Here is a 5,717-nt window from a genome sequence, read left to right as displayed (position 1 = left end):
GCTACCCCTGCAGTCTTAGTCGTAGCCGAGGAAAAAAGTTGCGTGGGGAATTTGGCAGAGCGCAGCCTATGGCAATCTTTAGAAAGTAGATAGGTTTCCTGCAGGAGGCAGATATCCGCCTGCGACCCTTCTAGCAGGGAAAGAATCGCCCTACGCTTCACAGGGTTGTTCAGACCCTTAACATTAAGGGTCACCACTTTCAGGGGCGGCATCATTCCCAGGGAAGCAAAGCGCCGCGCAGCAAGCTCGGGATCAGTGGAAGGGGCGCGCGGGGCAGGGGTGCAGGGAAGGCCAGAATCGGCTCCGCACATGTTCGGACAGCATCGGACGGGACCCCCCCAACATCAAACCAACTGTGAAACCCCCCCAAAACCAACCCATGGCAACCAGCCAAAACCAAAAACAAGAAAAAACACCCCATAGTCTCAGTCTAGCCCAGATGGGCGAGTCTGCAGAAACAGTCAAGTGGACGTCCAGCCACACACCTCCAACCACTTCCCCCCAACCCCCAGCCCCAACCCAGCATCGAAGAAGCTAAGAGTTCTCCCCCCGGAGTAAAGTTAGGCCGTCTGAGCCACGCCATTGGGATCGGGCAAGTTTTGTGCCGCAGTCCTCAGGGCTTCCGCCATATCCGCCCTGATGGTAGGGGAGTCAGGGCGACTCGCCGCCGCCGACGATTGGCGCCTCCTCGATCTCCGTCGGCCCCGCCGCTCGGGGCGCCGCCATGCGGGTGTGGCTCCTTCTTCCTCCGTAGCCGTGAGTCCCAGCACCCCGCAGACATCTTGTAAGGAGCGCAGCTGATGCAACACCCCATTCCATCGAAAAATAAGACGGAAGGGGTGACCCCAGGAGTAGGCCGTCTCATGCTCTCTCAGGAAGTCCGTGGCGATGCGGAAAGACCTGCGTTTCTGCAGCGTGATGGCGGACAAGTCCTGATAGAGCGCCACGGGACGTTCTCTAAAGGACAGCGGCTGTTTCCTGCGGGCCTCTGTCATAATGCGCTCCTTTAGGGGGAAATCCGGCAAGAACGCCAGGATATCAGGCGGGGGTGTCGAAGATTGGCGCTGTCGGCCCACCCTGTGTGCTCTGTCTATGCGGATCGGGAAGTCCGCTCCTTCTCCCAAGATGTCGCGGAACAGGTCCTGCAAATAGGCCACTAGGTCCGTGCCCTCATCCGCGGACGGAACTCCCCGCACCCGGATATTATTCCGCCTGGATCTGTTCTCAAGGTCCTCCGAGTGGGCCTGGAGCTCGACACATTGCTCCCGTAGGCGGAGGACGTCCTGCTGGAGATGAGCTATCTCCTCGTCGCGGCGCTGGGCCGCCGTTTCCACAGAGTCGACTTGCTCGCCCAGGCCTTCGATTTCTCTTCGCACCTCACGGACCTCACCCGCCACCTCGGTCTTGAGAGTCTGAAATTCCTCCTTGAGGGAGCTGAATAAGTCCTCCATGAAGGACCTCGTGACAGGTGGTTCGCCCCCGGTTGCGTCCGTTGAGGCCCGGGAGGACCCCGGGGATGGTTGCGCCCTGTCGCGCAGCTGCTGGGCCCTGCCGAGCATGTCCGGCAAAGTGCGATCTCCCCGGGCGGCGCCTCGTCTTCCGGCCATCCTGGTCTCCACGGTGGTCGAAGCCTAGAGCCGGCCGTTGCAGACGCGTCCAGCCGCTCGTGGGCACCAGGTGTGAAGTCCTCGGCGAGGACAAGGATAGTGCGTCACCGGCGGCAAAATGGCGGCCCGGGTCAGGGCGAGACGACCACCGGGCCAGGCAGGGCGGTCAGCAATGTCGGAGGCTTTCAGCTGTGTGCTCCCAGGGAGGGCAGCAGATGTATAGGCACCAGGAGAAACCGAGGCGCTCGCATAACCAGGGTGCGGGCGAGGGTCACCAGCATCAGTTCCGCAAAGACAAGATGGCGGGAGGGCGGAACCCAGGATGCCAGCCCAGGCCAGCTAGTCTATGGGCGACCCCCAAATGGCAACGGGTCGGGGAAGTGCGGACCCAGTGTGTCCCAGTACTATCGGCCAATACGCCCGGTCCGGGCACCGTCAGGCTCCACCGATCCACTCCGCCAGGCTCGGGGTCCGCAAGGCGTCACACTCCGACCCCCGTGACAGGGGGGTAGATCGTCGTCGCAGAGCAGGGGTCTGTCGTCCAGTGATGGTCCCGGCCACCAGGGCGCCGGCCGGGAAGCTCCCACACTCCGCGGAGTCCGTCTAGGCCGTCCCCCGGGATCTCCAGCTTTCAGCACTCGACTCCGCTGAGGCGCGCGGACAGCGCCGCAGTACGCTCCGCCTCCAGGCCCTTCTCCTCGGGGCGACCCAGGCTCCTCTCCTCGGGTCGATCGTTGAACAGAATTTTCAGGGACTTCCCCCGGGGCAACAGAAGTCAAAGTGGCGTCAAAACGTGCCCCAAGAACTCCGGCACAGCTCCCTCGCCCGCAGTGCGTCCGCGGGGGGAGAGAAGCGCAGAAATCGGTGCTCGAGCTGAGCCGGGCCGGAGGAGCTACGGGAGGAAGCGTCCGCTCACCCCGCCATCTTGGCCACGCCCCTGGATTACTGTTTGATTCATTGTTTATGTGTTATTTGTACAGTAGTTGTAAATATGTATAAATGTTTTTGTATTGTACATAGGTGTATATAAAGTGTTCTCCTTGCCCATGAAAAAGATAAATCCTACCAAAAATAATGAGTAAAAGGGTTAAATAAAATTACCCATACAAACAAATTGACTTGTTTTTGTTTGTTGTCTCATAAGCATAGAGACTAAACAAGTGGGAGGGCCAGCAATCTTTTGTGTTCACTGATAATTTGGGTCCAGCTGCCCCCCGTCCCAGGACCAGACTCCGTTTTTTCATTCATATGCCATGGATTTACAGCAGACTACTGAGAAGCTCTTTAGATCACACTCATGATGAGATAGGCCCTCAATGAGCACTGGAAATCCTACTCATGATGCTTATTATGTGTAACACTTGCTTGATTACCTTCTCTCCATTGCCATTTGCAAACAACTGTTTTGTGCATGGGAAGTGTCGTAAAGCTGTGTGTGTGTTGTATGCGTTGTAGAGCATAACTGAAGAATTTCAATGGTTTTTCATAACTCACTTTTTTACTGTGTGTTTTTCAAGGAATTCCTTTGGGTTTTTATATTACATTGGTTTTCCCTTCTGAGTATAGTATTTAGAAGTGTATAGTGCAGATGGTAAGCAGAACCAGCACCCAAGCCCGTGCCCTCAGCCAAACCTGCAGCGAGGCTTGGGCCCAGTGTGAGACGTTGGCCTGATATATGATGCTCACTAGTTCTAGTGATCACCTTGTATCAGTCCAAACAACCCTTATGGTGATTGGTTGTAAGTCAACCTTATAGACCAGCTATCCTAATGGTAGCATGGACAAAGCAGTCTTAGGCTAAACTCTTTTGGCATGTGAAGCCAGCTGTTTTACCACATATAACCCCTTGAATACCAAATGAAAGGACACCACACAGGTAGTTATGAAAATAAACAAGATATTTATTAACTAACAAACACTTCTGAACTGTTTATGAGATCAGAGGGCTAAGCACATGACAAGACTCTTAAAAAAAATATGTTGCACAGTTACAATGTTGCCCTAGGGGCACAACAAACCATATACTAAGTAAGTGGAATGTGAAAGTCGATAGAAGGAATGGAGCTGTCCAGAGGCTGTAGGATCGCTGGGACTACACTACCCTAACCTTAGGTAAGTAATAGGAGGCCCACGGAACGCGTGTGCAGAGTGTGAACTCACACGCGAGATGCGTAACAACGTCTATGGACAGTACAGTTCAAGTAAAAGTTGAGTACGAACAATCCTGACTAGTTAGGACTAAAACGACTGTGGAACTGGACACTAGGAGAGTCAATCTACCCTTGAGCACCGAAATGCTCTTGTTACCTCACCCACAGGCTGCGGGTGCATAGGTGCGAAGTCGTGTCGGGTTCCGGCGTTGAAGTCTATGGAGCCTGGATGAAAAGATGCTGCAGGCGGCCAGGAGGAAGATGTCCGGTGTGATCCAAGGGGGGATCAGTGAAGAGGAGAACCTGAAAGCAGAGGGGACAATGTTCAAAGTCACTAGCCAGTGACTGGAGTGGAACTAGGAGTGGAACCAGATGTCGTTGTCGCGATCAGGTGAAGAGTGGACGCTTGTCTCTGCAGCCACGTGGACCAGGTAGTGTCTTCGACAACCAGGATGGAGGCACGAGCTGTCCCACGCAGGCTCTCGCTGTCGGCGGTGTCGGATCCGGATTTGGAGTCAACAGGCCTTGGCAAAGGCAACCCACGCGGTGAGTGGAAACGGCGTCTGGAGTGGACCAGGAGGGTCTGGGATGCTTCTCCTTCGCAGGGAAGCAGGGGCCAGTCTGGAGCAACCAGACCAGCAGATCGTATTTCAAGGTTCGTCGTCTAGGAGGCCACTAGCCAGCCGGCAAGTGACCAGACAACGCGTCAAGCAGCAAACAGGCAGAAGGGCCCCATGGAGATCTCGTGGATGCTGGAGGGCTGGTCTTCGGTGCAGGAGCTGCTCAGGGTCGGGGCTTCTCAGTCCCCAAAGCACTTGGTCGAGGTTACCTCAGAAGTCGTGCTGGAGCGAAGTGCTGCTTCTTCCAAGATGGCCGGTCCCACGTGTCTCGTCGCACCCACGGATCTCAGCTGTGCTGCAGATGTAGGTAGAGGTCAGGGAGGTCTGGGAATCCGGGTCTCGTCGGGCTCTGAAGTCTGGATCCTCGAGGGAAGACGACAAAGGGAAGCCGCTGGGCGCTGATGGTGCCTGCTGGTGCAGGGTGGACACTCATTGCCCACAAGGGAGATTTCTTCAGTCTTCTTGGCAGAAAGTCGAAGTCCAGAGTTTCTTCTTGTAGAGTTTCAGTTCAGGATTAATCTAACTCGGAATGGGACCAGCTCCTACCTTTATCCTGCTAAAGGGGGCTGTACTACGACTAGGTCCCTCCTATGGGTGGGACCAGGAAGGGGGGTGGTTACACCCCCTATCCTTTGTCCGGTCTTGCGCCAGAGCTGGGGCTGGAGAGCCCCAGGAACTGGTTTAGACCGGTGTATGCACGGGGACACCTTGTGTGCCCCAGGCATGTCTCATTCCTTTCAGCCCTGTCCTACCCAATACACAAAATCCTGTCTAGGGTGGTGCTAGCACCTCCCAAGGCAGGAAACCCTTTGTCCAAGCCTCCTTCGCTGGAAGGACTCCCAGCAGCAGGAGGGCAGACTTGTGTCTGTGGTGGCAGCATCCATTTTGTGATGCTGAGGCTCGGGTTAACTTTAACCGGGGTTCACAGTTAGGTACATGTCGTGTCCCTCTAGAAGGGTGGAATGCTACCCCCGTCGCCAGAATTGGTGAGGGGGTAGTATTTCAATTCGTATGACACCTTACTCGACATGTTTTGATAATGCTATGCCAAAGTTAGCAATAACCGCGAGGATTATAATGCACTTAAGAGTATATGCTATAGCGTTATCATGGAAACAGCTAAAGGACTTGGTTACGAAAGCTGTAGACAGGCTCAGCTCATGCCAGAGCACTATCTCACATAATTCCAAGCACTCTGCCTCCAGGATTGTTAATGCCTGCCATAGGAGTGACTTATAGGAGTATATGTGTCCATTTTAGGTTTAGATATAGGTATACTATATCTAAAGCAAAGGGTGATTACACCACCTTGCCCCAGCTGATTGATCAGCCAGTTGTGT

This window comes from Lissotriton vulgaris, chromosome 7 (genome assembly GCF_964263255.1).
Source record: "Lissotriton vulgaris chromosome 7, aLisVul1.2, whole genome shotgun sequence".
NCBI classification, from domain to species: Eukaryota; Metazoa; Chordata; class Amphibia; order Caudata; family Salamandridae; genus Lissotriton; species Lissotriton vulgaris.
Note: the sequence above shows the minus strand (reverse complement) of the source record.